The 16,322-nt window shown below is 45.2% G+C and overlaps 11 non-coding genes across 11 annotated transcripts; all 11 read left to right on the top strand.

Moving 5' to 3' along the window:
• The first annotated feature begins 251 nt into the window (after nucleotides 1–251).
• On the top strand, nucleotides 252–323 carry trnae-cuc (transfer RNA glutamic acid (anticodon CUC)). Its single transcript has one exon. It is a non-coding gene; the product is annotated as a tRNA-Glu (tRNA).
• A 109-nt stretch (nucleotides 324–432) lies between these two features.
• On the top strand, nucleotides 433–504 carry trnae-cuc (transfer RNA glutamic acid (anticodon CUC)). The gene has a single exon. It is a non-coding gene; the product is annotated as a tRNA-Glu (tRNA).
• A 772-nt stretch (nucleotides 505–1,276) lies between these two features.
• trnae-cuc (transfer RNA glutamic acid (anticodon CUC)) lies at nucleotides 1,277–1,347 on the top strand. Its single transcript has one exon. It is a non-coding gene; the product is annotated as a tRNA-Glu (tRNA).
• A 1,710-nt stretch (nucleotides 1,348–3,057) lies between these two features.
• On the top strand, nucleotides 3,058–3,129 carry trnae-cuc (transfer RNA glutamic acid (anticodon CUC)). The gene has a single exon. It is a non-coding gene; the product is annotated as a tRNA-Glu (tRNA).
• Nucleotides 3,130–3,413: 284 nt separating this feature from the next.
• Nucleotides 3,414–3,485, top strand: trnae-cuc (transfer RNA glutamic acid (anticodon CUC)). Its single transcript has one exon. It is a non-coding gene; the product is annotated as a tRNA-Glu (tRNA).
• A 771-nt stretch (nucleotides 3,486–4,256) lies between these two features.
• trnae-cuc (transfer RNA glutamic acid (anticodon CUC)) lies at nucleotides 4,257–4,328 on the top strand. Its single transcript has one exon. It is a non-coding gene; the product is annotated as a tRNA-Glu (tRNA).
• A 1,186-nt stretch (nucleotides 4,329–5,514) lies between these two features.
• Nucleotides 5,515–5,586, top strand: trnae-cuc (transfer RNA glutamic acid (anticodon CUC)). Its single transcript has one exon. It is a non-coding gene; the product is annotated as a tRNA-Glu (tRNA).
• Nucleotides 5,587–5,856: 270 nt separating this feature from the next.
• On the top strand, nucleotides 5,857–5,928 carry trnae-cuc (transfer RNA glutamic acid (anticodon CUC)). Its single transcript has one exon. It is a non-coding gene; the product is annotated as a tRNA-Glu (tRNA).
• Nucleotides 5,929–7,113: 1,185 nt separating this feature from the next.
• trnae-cuc (transfer RNA glutamic acid (anticodon CUC)) lies at nucleotides 7,114–7,185 on the top strand. The gene has a single exon. It is a non-coding gene; the product is annotated as a tRNA-Glu (tRNA).
• A 109-nt stretch (nucleotides 7,186–7,294) lies between these two features.
• Nucleotides 7,295–7,366, top strand: trnae-cuc (transfer RNA glutamic acid (anticodon CUC)). The gene has a single exon. It is a non-coding gene; the product is annotated as a tRNA-Glu (tRNA).
• Nucleotides 7,367–8,137: 771 nt separating this feature from the next.
• On the top strand, nucleotides 8,138–8,210 carry trnae-cuc (transfer RNA glutamic acid (anticodon CUC)). Its single transcript has one exon. It is a non-coding gene; the product is annotated as a tRNA-Glu (tRNA).
• The last annotated feature ends 8,112 nt before the right edge of the window (nucleotides 8,211–16,322 follow it).

Here is a 16,322-nt window from a genome sequence, read left to right as displayed (position 1 = left end):
GATTTTCCCATGATGTCAAGCAGTTTACAGACAGAAATAATCTGTCTGTAAACAATTGTTGGAAAAATTACTTGTGTCATGCACACAGTAGAAGTCCTAAACGACTTGCCAAAACTATACTTTGTTAACAAGACATGTGTGGAGTGGTTGACAAACGAGTCTTAATGACTCCAACCTAAGTGTTTGTAAACTTCTGACTTCAACTGTCTGTACCATTTCAAATTGTGAACCGATTTGCACTGCAGTATCCTTCCCTGGTGGTCTAGTGGTTAGGATTCGGCGCTCTCACCGCCGCGGCCCGGGTTCGATTCCCGGTCAGGGAACTAGTCATTTGCGACTTGTTTACTCGTGCAACCTGTCACAATGAATTTTGTCAGTTATCGCACATATGTACCATTTCAAATTGTGAACCGATTTGCGCTGCAGTATCCTTCCCTGGTGGTCTAGTGGTTAGGATTCGGCGCTCTCACCGCCACGGCCCGGGTTCGATTCCCGGTCAGGGAACTAGTCTTTGCTCTTTGTTTACTTGTGCAACCTGTCATAATGAATTTAGTAGGTTATCGCACATCTGTACCACTTCAAATTGCAAACCAATTTGCCCTGCAGTGTCCTTCCCTGGTGTGGTCGAGTGGTGCACCAGTCCCTCCTGCAGCAAAGCACCCCCACAACATCATGCTGCCACCCCCGTGCTTCACGGTTGGTATGGTGTTCTTCGGCATGCAAGCTTCCCCCTATTTCCTCCAAACATAACAATGGTCATTATGGCCAAACAGTTGTATTTTTGTTTCATCAGACCAGAGGACATTTCTCCAAAAACTACGATCTTTCTCCCCAAACTGTAGTCTGGCTTTTTTATGGCGGTTTTGGAGCAGTAGCTTCTTCCTTGCTGAGCGCCCTTTCAGGTTATGTCGATATAGGACTGGTTTACTGTGGATAGAGATACTTTTGTACCTGTTTCCTCCAGCATCTTCACAAGGTCCTTTGCTGTTGTTCTGGGATTGATTTGCACTTGGCTGATTTCTTTTGATTTTCCCATGATGTCAAGCAGTTTACAGACAGAAATAATCTGTCTGTAAACAATTGTTGGAAAAATTACTTGTGTCATGCACACAGTAGAAGTCCTAAACGACTTGCCAAAACTATACTTTGTTAACAAGACATGTGTGGAGTGGTTGACAAACGAGTCTTAATGACTCCAACCTAAGTGTTTGTAAACTTCTGACTTCAACTGTCTGTACCATTTCAAATTGTGAACCGATTTGCACTGCAGTATCCTTCCCTGGTGGTCTAGTGGTTAGGATTCGGCGCTCTCACCGCCGTGCCCGGGTTCGATTCCCGGTCAGGGAACTAGTCTTTGCTCTTTGTTTACTTGTGCAACCTGTCATAATGAATTTAGTAGGTTATCGCACATCTGTACCACTTCAAATTGCAAACCAATTTGCCCTGCAGTGTCCTTCCCTGGTGTGGTCGAGTGGTGCACCAGTCCCTCCTGCAGCAAAGCACCCCCACAACATCATGCTGCCACCCCCGTGCTTCACGGTTGGTATGGTGTTCTTCGGCATGCAAGCTTCCCCCTATTTCCTCCAAACATAACAATGGTCATTATGGCCAAACAGTTGTATTTTTGTTTCATCAGACCAGAGGACATTTCTCCAAAAACTACGATCTTTCTCCCCAAACTGTAGTCTGGCTTTTTTATGGCGGTTTTGGAGCAGTAGCTTCTTCCTTGCTGAGCGCCCTTTCAGGTTATGTCGATATAGGACTGGTTTACTGTGGATAGAGATACTTTTGTACCTGTTTCCTCCAGCATCTTCACAAGGTCCTTTGCTGTTGTTCTGGGATTGATTTGCACTTGGCTGATTTCTTTTGATTTTCCCATGATGTCAAGCAGTTTACAGACAGAAATAATCTGTCTGTAAACAATTGTTGGAAAAATTACTTGTGTCATGCACACAGTAGAAGTCCTAAACGACTTGCCAAAACTATACTTTGTTAACAAGACATGTGTGGAGTGGTTGACAAACGAGTCTTAATGACTCCAACCTAAGTGTTTGTAAACTTCTGACTTCAACTGTCTGTACCATTTCAAATTGTGAACCGATTTGCACTGCAGTATCCTTCCCTGGTGGTCTAGTGGTTAGGATTCGGGCTCTCACCCGGCCCGGGTTCGATTCGGTAGATTATGCAACTGTCACAATGAATTGCGCATATGAACTTTCCTGGTGGTCTAGTGGTAGGATTCGGCGCTACCGCCACGGCCCGGGTTCGATTCCCGGTCAGGGAACTAGTCTTTGCTCTTTGTTTACTTGTGCAACCTGTCATAATGAATTTAGTAGGTTATCGCACATCTGTACCACTTCAAATTGCAAACCAATTTGCCCTGCAGTGTCCTTCCCTGGTGTGGTCGAGTGGTGCACCAGTCCCTCCTGCAGCAAAGCACCCCCACAACATCATGCTGCCACCCCCGTGCTTCACGGTTGGTATGGTGTTCTTCGGCATGCAAGCTTCCCCCCTATTTCCTCCAAACATAACAATGGTCATTATGGCCAAACAGTTGTATTTTTGTTTCATCAGACCAGAGGACATTTCTCCAAAAACTACGATCTTTCTCCCCAAACTGTAGTCTGGCTTTTTTATGGCGGTTTTGGAGCAGTAGCTTCTTCCTTGCTGAGCGCCCTTTCAGGTTATGTCGATATAGGACTGGTTTACTGTGGATAGAGATACTTTTGTACCTGTTTCCTCCAGCATCTTCACAAGGTCCTTTGCTGTTGTTCTGGGATTGATTTGCACTTGGCTGATTTCTTTTGATTTTCCCATGATGTCAAGCAGTTTACAGACAGAAATAATCTGTCTGTAAACAATTGTTGGAAAAATTACTTGTGTCATGCACACAGTAGAAGTCCTAAACGACTTGCCAAAACTATACTTTGTTAACAAGACATGTGTGGAGTGGTTGACAAACGAGTCTTAATGACTCCAACCTAAGTGTTTGTAAACTTCTGACTTCAACTGTCTGTACCATTTCAAATTGTGAACCGATTTGCACTGCAGTATCCTTCCCTGGTGGTCTAGTGGTTAGGATTCGGCGCTCTCACCGCCGCGGCCCGGGTTCGATTCCCGGTCAGGGAACTAGTCTTTTGCGACTTGTTTACTCGTGCAACCTGTCACAATGAATTTTGTCAGTTATCGCACATATGTACCATTTCAAATTGTGAAACGATTTGCCCTGCAGTATCCTTTCCTGCTGGTCTAGTGGTTAGGTTTGGGCGCTCTCGCAGCCGGGGTTCTATTCCCGGTCAGGGATCTAGTCTTTTGCGACTTGTTTACTTGTGCAACCTGTCACAATGATTTTTTTATGTTATCGCACATATGTACCATTTCAAATTGTGAACCGATTTGCGCTGCAGTATCCTTCCCTGGTGGTCTAGTGGTTAGGATTCGGTGCTCTCACCGCCGCGGCCTGGGTTCGATTCCCGGTCAGGGAACTAGTCTTTGCTCTTTGTTTACTTGTGCAACCTGTCATAATGAATTTAGTAGGTTATCGCACATCTGTACCACTTCAAATTGCAAACCAATTTGCCCTGCAGTGTCCTTCCCTGGTGTGGTCGAGTGGTGCACCAGTCCCTCCTGCAGCAAAGCACCCCCACAACATCATGCTGCCACCCCCGTGCTTCACGGTTGGTATGGTGTTCTTCGGCATGCAAGCTTCCCCCTATTTCCTCCAAACATAACAATGGTCATTATGGCCAAACAGTTGTATTTTTGTTTCATCAGACCAGAGGACATTTCTCCAAAAACTACGATCTTTCTCCCCAAACTGTAGTCTGGCTTTTTATGGCGGTTTTGGAGCAGTAGCTTCTTCCTTGCTGAGCGCCCTTTCAGGTTATGTCGATATAGGACTGGTTTACTGTGGATAGAGATACTTTTGTACCTGTTTCCTCCAGCATCTTCACAAGGTCCTTTGCTGTTGTTCTGGGATTGATTTGCACTTGGCTGATTTCTTTTGATTTTCCCATGATGTCAAGCAGTTTACAGACAGAAATAATCTGTCTGTAAACAATTGTTGGAAAAATTACTTGTGTCATGCACACAGTAGAAGTCCTAAACGACTTGCCAAAACTATACTTTGTTAACAAGACATGTGTGGAGTGGTTGACAAACGAGTCTTAATGACTCCAACCTAAGTGTTTGTAAACTTCTGACTTCAACTGTCTGTACCATTTCAAATTGTGAACCGATTTGCACTGCAGTATCCTTCCCTGGTGGTCTAGTGGTTAGGATTCGGCGCTCTCACCGCCGCGGCCCGGGTTCGATTCCCGGTCAGGGAACTAGTCTTTGCTCTTTGTTTACTTGTGCAACCTGTCATAATGAATTTAGTAGGTTATCGCACATCTGTACCACTTCAAATTGCAAACCAATTTGCCCTGCAGTGTCCTTCCCTGGTGTGGTCGAGTGGTGCACCAGTCCCTCCTGCAGCAAAGCACCCCCACAACATCATGCTGCCACCCCCGTGCTTCACGGTTGGTATGGTGTTCTTCGGCATGCAAGCTTCCCCCTATTTCCTCCAAACATAACAATGGTCATTATGGCCAAACAGTTGTATTTTTGTTTCATCAGACCAGAGGACATTTCTCCAAAAACTACGATCTTTCTCCCCAAACTGTAGTCTGGCTTTTTTATGGCGGTTTTGGAGCAGTAGCTTCTTCCTTGCTGAGCGCCCTTTCAGGTTATGTCGATATAGGACTGGTTTACTGTGGATAGAGATACTTTTGTACCTGTTTCCTCCAGCATCTTCACAAGGTCCTTTGCTGTTGTTCTGGGATTGATTTGCACTTGGCTGATTTCTTTTGATTTTCCCATGATGTCAAGCAGTTTACAGACAGAAATAATCTGTCTGTAAACAATTGTTGGAAAAATGACTTGTGTCATGCACAAAGTAGAAGTCCTAACCGACTTGCAAGCTTCCCCCCTATTTCCTCCAAACATAACAATGGTCATTATGGCCAAACAGTTCTATTTTTGTTTCATCAGACCAGAGGACATTTCTCCAAAAACTACGATCTTTCTCCCCAAACTGTAGTCTGGCTTTTTTATGGCGGTTTTGGAGCAGTAGCTTCTTCCTTGCTGAGCGCCCTTTCAGGTTATGTCGATATAGGACTGGTTTACTGTGGATAGAGATACTTTTGTACCTGTTTCCTCCAGCATCTTCACAAGGTCCTTTGCTGTTGTTCTGGGATTGATTTGCACTTGGCTGATTTCTTTTGATTTTCCCATGATGTCAAGCAGTTTACAGACAGAAATAATCTGTCTGTAAACAATTGTTGGAAAAATTACTTGTGTCATGCACACAGTAGAAGTCCTAAACGACTTGCCAAAACTATACTTTGTTAACAAGACATGTGTGGAGTGGTTGACAAACGAGTCTTAATGACTCCAACCTAAGTGTTTGTAAACTTCTGACTTCAACTGTCTGTACCATTTCAAATTGTGAACCGATTTGCACTGCAGTATCCTTCCCTGGTGGTCTAGTGGTTAGGATTCGGCGCTCTCACCGCCGCGGCCCGGGTTCGATTCCCGGTCAGGGAACTAGTCTTTTGCGACTTGTTTACTCGTGCAACCTGTCACAATGAATTTTGTCAGTTATCGCACATATGTACCATTTCAAATTGTGAAACGATGTGGTATTCCTGGTGGTCTAGTGGTTAGGTTTGGGCGCTCTCGCAGCCGGGGTTCTATTCGGTCAGGGATCTAGTCTTTTGCGACTTGTTTACTTGTGCAACCTGTCACAATGATTTTTTATGTTATCGCACATATGTACCATTTCAAATTGTGAACCGATTTGCGCTGCAGTATCCTTCCCTGGTGGTCTAGTGGTTAGGATTCGGCGCTCTCACCGCCGCGGCCTGGGTTCGATTCCCGGTCAGGGAACTAGTCTTTGCTCTTTGTTTACTTGTGCAACCTGTCATAATGAATTTAGTAGGTTATCGCACATCTGTACCACTTCAAATTGCAAACCAATTTGCCCTGCAGTGTCCTTCCCTGGTGTGGTCGAGTGGTGCACCAGTCCCTCCTGCAGCAAAGCACCCCCACAACATCATGCTGCCACCCCCGTGCTTCACGGTTGGTATGGTGTTCTTCGGCATGCAAGCTTCCCCCTATTTCCTCCAAACATAACAATGGTCATTATGGCCAAACAGTTGTATTTTTGTTTCATCAGACCAGAGGACATTTCTCCAAAAACTACGATCTTTCTCCCCAAACTGTAGTCTGGCTTTTTTATGGCGGTTTTGGAGCAGTAGCTTCTTCCTTGCTGAGCGCCCTTTCAGGTTATGTCGATATAGGACTGGTTTACTGTGGATAGAGATACTTTTGTACCTGTTTCCTCCAGCATCTTCACAAGGTCCTTTGCTGTTGTTCTGGGATTGATTTGCACTTGGCTGATTTCTTTTGATTTTCCCATGATGTCAAGCAGTTTACAGACAGAAATAATCTGTCTGTAAACAATTGTTGGAAAAATGACTTGTGTCATGCACAAAGTAGAAGTCCTAACCGACTTGCAAGCTTCCCCCTATTTCCTCCAAACATAACAATGGTCATTATGGCCAAACAGTTCTATTTTTGTTTCATCAGACCAGAGGACATTTCTCCAAAAACTACGATCTTTCTCCCCAAACTGTAGTCTGGCTTTTTTATGGCGGTTTTGGAGCAGTAGCTTCTTCCTTGCTGAGCGCCCTTTCAGGTTATGTCGATATAGGACTGGTTTACTGTGGATAGAGATACTTTTGTACCTGTTTCCTCCAGCATCTTCACAAGGTCCTTTGTTGTTGTTCTGGGATTGATTTGCACTTGGCTGATTTCTTTTGATTTTCCCATGATGTCAAGCAGTTTACAGACAGAAATAATCTGTCTGTAAACAATTGTTGGAAAAATTACTTGTGTCATGCACACAGTAGAAGTCCTAAACGACTTGCCAAAACTATACTTTGTTAACAAGACATGTGTGGAGTGGTTGACAAACGAGTCTTAATGACTCCAACCTAAGTGTTTGTAAACTTCTGACTTCAACTGTCTGTACCATTTCAAATTGTGAACCGATTTGCACTGCAGTATCCTTCCCTGGTGGTCTAGTGGTTAGGATTCGGCGCTCTCACCGCCGCGGCCCGGGTTCGATTCCCGGTCAGGGAACTAGTCTTTTGCGACTTGTTTACTCGTGCAACCTGTCACAATGAATTTTGTCAGTTATCGCACATATGTACCATTTCAAATTGTGAACCGATTTGCGCTGCAGTATCCTTCCCTGGTGGTCTAGTGGTTAGGATTTGGCGCTCTCACCGCCGCGGCCCGGGTTCGATTCCCGGTCAGGGAACTAGTCTTTGCTCTTTGTTTACTTGTGCAACCTGTCATAATGAATTTAGTAGGTTATCGCACATCTGTACCACTTCAAATTGCAAACCAATTTGCCCTGCAGTGTCCTTCCCTGGTGTGGTCGAGTGGTGCACCAGTCCCTCCTGCAGCAAAGCACCCCCACAACATCATGCTGCCACCCCGTGCTTCACGGTTGGTATGGTGTTCTTCGGCATGCAAGCTTCCCCCTATTTCCTCCAAACATAACAATGGTCATTATGGCCAAACAGTTGTATTTTTGTTTCATCAGACCAGAGGACATTTCTCCAAAAACTACGATCTTTCTCCCCAAACTGTAGTCTGGCTTTTTTATGGCGGTTTTGGAGCAGTAGCTTCTTCCTTGCTGAGCGCCCTTTCAGGTTATGTCGATATAGGACTGGTTTACTGTGGATAGAGATACTTTTGTACCTGTTTCCTCCAGCATCTTCACAAGGTCCTTTGCTGTTGTTCTGGGATTGATTTGCACTTGGCTGATTTCTTTTGATTTTCCCATGATGTCAAGCAGTTTACAGACAGAAATAATCTGTCTGTAAACAATTGTTGGAAAAATTACTTGTGTCATGCACAAAGTAGAAGTCCTAAACGACTTGCCAAAACTATACTTTGTTAACAAGACATGTGTGGAGTGGTTGACAAACGAGTCTTAATGACTCCAACCTAAGTGTTTGTAAACTTCTGACTTCAACTGTCTGTACCATTTCAAATTGTGAACCGATTTGCGCTGCAGTATCCTTCCCTGGTGGTCTAGTGGTTAGGATTCGGGCGCTCTCACCGCCGCGGCCCGGGTTCGATTCCCGGTCAGGGAACTAGTCTTTTGCGACTTGTTTACTCGTGCAACCTGTCACAATGAATTTTGTCAGGTTATCGCACATCTGTACCACTTCAAATTGTGAACGATTTGCCCTGCAGTATCCTTTCCTGCTGGTCTAGTGGTTAGGTTTGGGCGCTCTCGCAGCCGGGGTTCTATTCCCGGTCAGGGAACTAGTCTTTTGCGACTTGTTTACTTGTGCAACCTGTCACAATGATTTTTTTATGTTATCGCACATATGTACCATTTCAAATTGTGAACCGATTTGCGCTGCAGTATCCTTCCCTGGTGGTCTAGTGGTCTAGTAGTAGCAAACCAATTAGTGATGAGGAGGACTGTGTTGAGATACGCACAGATCAGCGTCCTCTGAAGGCATGGAATGACATGTCATGTGACAAGAAACTCAGCTGGATTTGTGAGAAAGTCTTTTAACATCACCATGACAACATACTGTAGCACATACAGCAGACTACAGTGCACACAACTTCCTCCGTCATTCTCTTTCTCTCTCTCTCTCTCTCTGTCTCTTTGTCTCTTTGTCTCTCTCTCTCTCTCTCAAACCCACATGCACACTCATGTTTTATTTGTTTGTATTAGCATATTAATTAAAAGTACAACTTATTTCCTAATTATTTCCTAATTGTGGCTTTCTGTGTCCCAGTAGTTATGTTTCACACATTATCAGACACAACATGATGTCAGTACAGCAGACTCAACAGACTCAACAGAATACATTTAACAATGAAAATGTATAATTTTGCTGTTATAATATCAAACCACACACACACACTCGTTTACATGTTTGTATGAGCATATTAATACAATTCCAAGTTATTTTCAGATTGTAGCTTCCTGTCTACCAATAGGCTAGTTATGGCATTGTGGAAGTGCGATGATGCGAAACCGAGGTAATGTCACTAAGCAAAAACCTTTGTCGATTGCATACAAGTCAAGTCAATTTAAAAACAAATCTATTTGCTCTTTTGAGGATCATTCTGCTAGCTCTGTTTAAAAATTCAAGGTGGAGTCGGTAGCCAGTAATGTTTGCTCTGAAATGAAGCCTAGCCAGGATGAAGTGACTGCAGCGGCATGTATAGTAAAGACTTCCAGCCTTGACCCTGATCATACCAGAGATGATTTTGGACAGGTATGGATGAGATTTAGAGAAAAAGTGGATCTCTGCTCTTTGGCCAACCCATATGTTGCATCAAGCTGGGCATAAAACAAACTGGGAACTGTTAAATATGTCACATTTCGAGAAGTGGAATTATTTAGACTTTGTGTGCATCCAGAGGCAGAGGGTGCTCCACATCACACATCTCAGGGCTCGACCTGTGGTGTGCTTTGTTCTACGGAGCAGGGTGCCTCTCAAAGGAGTGATCAGTGGGGTGGCGTTGAGTGAAGATCTGAAAAACAATATTTCTGGTGTTTTTTACGTCCTCGGTTGGTGAGAAGTAGACCCGGTGCCTGAGACTGAGAATACCCAGTATGTCTTGTTGAGCTGTAATAGAGAGTTCTTACCTGTTAGGATAGGTTATGTCAGCTATTTTGGGGTTTTGCAGAAGGTTTCCTATGCTGAGTCAGTGAGGAAAGTAGATGATAGCCCAAGGGTGAGTAATTCAACTAGGAGCCCCCCAGTGAGTAGGACTGAAGACAGAGATCCAGAGAGGATATGTTTTAGATTTCTTGCATTTATTGTCATGATCATTAATTGTACTGCACTGATGGAGCGGAAATTCCAGAAGATACTGTGTGGTAGCGGAAGCAGTGGGAGAGATTTTAGTGCAGAAGATCTACAGGGGGTTTTGAGAGAAGGTGTTCCATCCTCCCAGGCCGATGGCCTGATGTAGCTTATGATAGGGCCAAAGTCGTGGGATGGGGTGGTGGGTGTGTTGGGGATAGTGCTGTATACAGGTGTAGGATCTGATAGGGTCAAGTAGTGGGATGGAGTGGTGGGTGTGTTGGGGATAGTGCTGTACACAGGTGTAGGATATGTTAGGGTCAAGTAGAGGGATAGGGTGGTGGGTGTGTTGGGGATAGTGCTGTATACAGGTGTAGGATATGTTAGGGTCAAGTAGAGGGATGGTGGTGGGTGTGTTGGGGATAGTGCTGTACACAGGTGTAGGATCTTAATTTGATCCCCCTGTTGCACAATAACTTTTCTGCAATGCATTTAGCATGTAGTTTAGTATTGGTAGTCTAGTATTGGCATGTATTTTCAAATACAAATATTCTAATTCTCCTATGTATTTCAACCCAGGTCTGACACGTATCCTACTTTCTCTTCTGCACTGCAGGTGAAGCAGGAAGTGATACATTATCCTTGATGGGCCTCGAGGGAATGAAATACTTTTGGCGCCACCTGCTGACAATTCATAGTGATGATCTCTCTGCGAAGAGGTGATTTTATGAAGGAACAGTTTGTGTCTCTGTCGCCCTCTACAGCCAGGCTGTGTCATGGTAACGCTGCACCCTGTACCACTGCGGTGACTCTTTTGTCAGAGGACAAATCACTGTTACACTCAGCAAAAGGGCAACCGGTGACAGGCGGTTATTCCTCCTCTCTCTCTTGTTCTCTCTCTCTCTTACTGCCTCTCCTTCCATCCATCCTGACAAGCAAAAACTCCAGGCCCCCATTATTATAATGACAGCACAGAGTTCTTCTGGTCAGGTGGTCAGCAAATTGAACTCCTGGCCCACTGTTGCAAATACTTTTTTCTCCCAAACAGACAGACAATGATGTATCTATAATATGTGACCTATGTGGAGTCAAACCTACAACCCTGGTGTTGTAACACTACAGACCCTGGTGTTGTAACACTACAGACCCTGGTGTTTTAACACTACAACCCCGGTGTTGAAACACTACACACCCCGGTGTTTTAACACTACACAGCCTGGTTTATCCAACTGAGCTATTGGAACCTCTGTCTGTAACCTCTCCCTCTCTAGTGTCTTGCTAAGTTTTCCTGACCTGTCCGCTTCCTGTGTGGGTTGGAATGCAGATCTGTTTCCTGAGAAAGAAAGAAAGGAAGGAAGGAAGGAAGGAAGGAAGGAAGGAAGGAAGGAAGGAAGGAAGGAAGGAAGGAAGGAAGGAAGGAAGGAAGGAAGGAAGGAAGGAAGGAAGGAAGGAAGGAAGGAAGGAAGGAAGGAAGGAAGACAGTGAAAGAAAGAAAGAAAGAAAGAAAGAAAGAAAGAAAGAAAGAAAACTAGGACTGGGAGACCTCAAGGCTAGAGAAACATTTGTCTGTGTTCATCTTATCCACTTTCCCCCTCTTGCCATGAACTAGGGCACAATCAGACACTTATACCTGTTGAACATGCTTCAGTGAAGGGCTAGAATTCCTCACATAGTCTCACAGCCCAAAGTATTTAGATTTCTGTTCTATCGTTGGAAAGCTGAACAGGCACAATTCAAGAGTGGAACCATTCATACCATTCTATACAATCTAGCTCTATGTCTAAAGTGAGGTGAGTGGGGGCACCTGTTTATTATTGACAAATGTGTATACCATCAGCCAGCTGCCACCGTCACAAGCAACATGCAGCCTGCGGCCCCTCCCCTCTCCCCCTGACTCTCTGTCTCCAGTATTTCCTGCTGATGCTGCTGTGGCAACCGTATCCAAGGAAAACAGTCCTTTCCTGGCTGTCTGCTGGAGGCGACCAATGCCAGCACAGCCGGTGTCCAGCGTCAGTGTTGTTTCATCCAGGGAGCTCTCGTCATCACAAAGTCCCAGACTCTGGCCCCAGACACTACAGCCAATAAACTACAGGAGGAGACAACAGGGGTGTTCACTTGGAACCAAACAGAGCCAAACAGAGCCTAGATAAATTAGTCCAATAGAAAATATTTTTTCGTTGCAAAACATTTTCCGTTTGGAGTAAACTATTTCCGTTGCAAAACGTTTTGAACTAATGATTACGGATTCATACGGATTCGTCGACATCCATTGAGACATGCTGCCACAAGATGAATGGGATGGTTCAGCAGAAAGCCCCATATGTACTGTAAACCAAGGAGGGTATGCTTTTATCAAAAGTGACTTCCAGGACAGTGAATGCAGAGACCTTTAACCCTATCAGTCCCAAGCCAGAATCTGCATTTTTGAGGGCTTGTACAACCCTCATGTTTAGTGTTTCACCATTTCCTTTTCACTTTTATCCAAAGCGTCATACCTGACAGTGACTGAATAGACTTTTAAGTGCATTTCATCCCTGAGGGGGTCGAACCCACAGCCCTGCAGATGCTGAGCCACACAGGACCTTATACTGTAATGTGTAACAGACCATGTAACCCACAACCCCTCGAAGCACCCTTTCAGCCCTTCACTGTACATTTTCTCTTTCGGATGGGCCTCTATAAAACGGAGTTTGTCTCCTGCATGTGTAACTCTGCTCTGCTTTAAATTCTGAGACTGAGACAGGGTGTTCTTTGTGAATCAGTTGACCTTTGAAAACAAACAGTCAGTCCGTCTCCAGAGATGGAGTCCAGGGTTGGATGCCAATGAAGTCAAATATTGCCAATAGCTTTGTGTGTGTGTGTGTGTGTGTGTGTGTGTGTCTGTGTGTAGACTGCTCCCCAGCTCATATTCACATGTGTATCAGTGTATGTTTGTGTAACAGAGTTTGTCCCTACATGGTTGAGTTAGGATGCAATCTGACGATCACGACCACACTAATGTATCCACTGAGCAGCGTCATAACCACTAGCCTATAAACCCTGCTTTAGTTGGTCTAAGGGCAACAAGCTGTCTGTACATGTGTGTGTGTGTGTATTCGGTGTGTGTGTGTGTGTGTGTGTGTGTGTGTGTGTGCATGTGTGTGTGCATGTGTGTCTGTGAGTGAGTCAGTGCGTGCAGTGTATGTCTGCTCACCACTCTCTTGCCCAGGTGCGTGTGTCTGCATGCTCTTGTGAGAGCCAGTTAACACAAATAGAGGCCAGCTGTTGCCACAAAGCTTTGCCCAAACCCATGTAGAAGACGTGCCTTGGATGCATGTTCAGCTCTCAGAACAGGACATTAACTGCATTGTGCTTAAAGAAGTGTTAAATGCTATGTCATACAATGTTGGTTAGTGTGTAAGTACAATAATAACACACTCGGATGATAAAATCAATTTTATTCGTGTCCAGCCGAACTTGTTTACGCAAGAGCACGTGTGCGTGCACACACACACACACACACCAAAGTCCTCTCTCCAGGCCCATGCACACAAAAACAGACATCCCAGAGAGAAGATAGCATGGATTATTTCAGCCTGGAAATTATTATGCTCTGTATCACTAGGAACTCGGACTTCCTGTTTCCCACGGTTGCCGGGGGTCTGACTATCTGCCGTAACCGATGGTCAAGACCCCCCTTGCATTGACTTACTCCCACACAAGCATAGATACAGTCAGTCACATTACCTACAGTGCAATGCTTTTCTTGCTGTGTCACTCAAAGACATACCCTTGCATGAACAGTTTCAGACATCTATGAGCTATGTGTATTATGGCAGATGCCATAGGTATTCATGGTGTATGTTTTAAGATTTGTTGGAAAAAGTGAATGAAATGATCATGGTTTGGTTTGTTTATGTATTTTTTTTAATCTACCCTTTAATCTGAGTGTACTTTCACAAGTGTCAAATGTTATTACAGCCTCTGCTAACTACTGGTCATGTACCGTACTGTAGAAAATGACTGCTTGAGGTTGGCCTTCAAAGACCACAGCAAAATTTTCTCAAAGCATTCTTTGTAAAAGTGAGAACTCGATTGGCCCAGTTTTGGTAGGGATGTGGATTTTCTTTTTTTTGTTCTTTTTTTGAATCACCCACATTTTCCTACGAGGGCTAGGCTAACTCTGCTTATCCTTCAGTGCTCACGATTTAGACTGGAATTTTTCCAATAATAAACTATATCAGCAAAGAATTTGAGACTGTTTCCTTTGGGCCCTCTGTGCGCCACTTAAGAAGCGGAGGGGAGACGAGTGGGGGATTATAGGAGGCATCATGAATGGGGCTTTCTTCACCCTTTCCACCCCTCCCATGTGACCTGCCCCTCCCATGTGACATAGCGAGAGGTCACATGACTGATGATCTCAGAATGTGTCCCTCCTCATCTTTCAGGAATAAATGGGGAAAAGTTGGTCTGTAAGTAGTGACTCATCTAGGATAAACACACACTCTCACACACTGTAACAAATTACACACACACACACAGTCAGATATCCAAATATGCACTCAGTCATTTCCGATGATCCTCAGAACCACTGCAACACTGCACTGGCCTCTCCACTTCACTAACCAGTCATAACTACACGCTAGTTACCGTCACCACGCTAGTTACCGTCACCACGCTAGTTACGTCACCACGCTAGTTACCGTCACCACGCAAGTTACCGTCACCACGCTAGTTACCGTCACCACGCTAGTTACCGTCACCACGCTAGTTACGTCACCACGCTAGTTACCGTCACCACGCTAGTTACCGTCACCACGCTAGTAACCGTCACCACGCTAGTTACAGTCCCCACGCTAGTTACCGTCACCACGCTAGTTACGACACCACGCTAGTTACCGTCACCACGCTAGTTACCGTCACCACGCTAGTAACCGTCACCACGCTAGTAACCGTCACCACGCTAGTTACCGTCCCCACGCTAGTTACCGTCACCACGCTAGTAACCATCACCACTCTAGTTCCGTCACCACGCTAGTTACCGTCACCACGCTAGTAACCGTCACCCCGCTAGTTACCGTCACCGCGCTAGTTACCGTCCCCGCGCTAGTTACCATCACTGCGCTAGTAACGTCACCACTCTAGTTCCGTCACCACGCTAGTTACCGTCACCACGCTAGTTACCGTCACCCCGCTAGTTACCGTCACCACGCTAGTTACCGTCACCACGCGAGTTACCGTCACCACGCGAGTTACCGTCACCACGCTAGTTACCGTCACCACGCTAGTTACCGTCACCACGCTAGTAACCGTCACCACGCTAGTTACCGTCACCACGCGAGTTACCGTCACCACGCGAGTTACCGTCACCACGCTAGTAACCGTCACCACGCTAGTTACCGTCACCCCGCTAGTAACCGTCACCACGCTAGTAACCGTCACCACACTAGTTACCGTCAACACGCTAGTTACCGTCAACACGCTAGCTCTGTGATGAGTGCTAGTTACCGTCATCACGCTAGTTACCATCATCGTGCTAGCTCTGTGATTAGTGCTAGGTCCTGTGACCAGTGCACCAAGCACATGCTGTGACGACAAATTAAACCTTGTATCCCCGACCATCTGTGTGTCTGTTATCACTATCTGGCCAAGTTGCAAAGTCAGAATCCTTGCCTAAAATCTGATTTTAAACCTTAACCCTAATCTTAACCACACTGCTAACTTTATGCCTAACCTTAAACTTAAATTAAGATAAAAAATGTACATGTATGTTTATATAGATGTACATTTTTACTTTGCAGCTTAGCCATGTAGTGGGAACCCTATGTGTCCCCTGAGACCCAAAATGGCGGGTCAGAAATAGGACAGCTTGAGTTTCCCACAGAGAGTTCTAAAAAACAGAGTCAAGTTCTCCCCCAGGCTCCAGAGCCTCCCCTCCTCCCATCTGGATGACCCAGAAGAGGAAGAGGGGGCACAAGGGTGGAAAATAGTTTTTTGTTGTTGTTGGTGGGGGTTTGTCCATTTTTCCCTTGTTCCATTATCTGTTTTTGCTATAGCAACTGCTAACCTTAGGTCCATACTTCTAAAACCCAACAGAAAACAATCATAGACGTTATCATCAAGAACCAAGGGACTGTGAATGGAAATGGTGGAATTGGAATGACAGGTATGTTAGCCAGCTGAGACTGTAAGAGTCTGTGTGTGAAACAAACACATTTCCTATGGTCGGTCTTTTCATTCTGATGGTTTGAAGCACACAGACCATATCTCCTGGTTGTAAGTCAGGCTAGATTGGGCCTGTGAGACCCTTACAGAGGGTGGGGGGAGACCATGCCTGGGTGTGGAGATCTGCAGTGCCTTTTACAACCCCGCAGTGCTTTACAGGACTACAGTCTACAGAGCTCTCGCAAAGTTACAACAACTAAACGGAGGGTTTCCTATGTTTTTTGG

This window comes from Salmo salar, chromosome ssa08 (assembly GCF_905237065.1).
Source record: "Salmo salar chromosome ssa08, Ssal_v3.1, whole genome shotgun sequence".
NCBI classification, from domain to species: Eukaryota; Metazoa; Chordata; class Actinopteri; order Salmoniformes; family Salmonidae; genus Salmo; species Salmo salar.
This window is presented reverse-complemented; position numbering and strand designations above follow the sequence as displayed.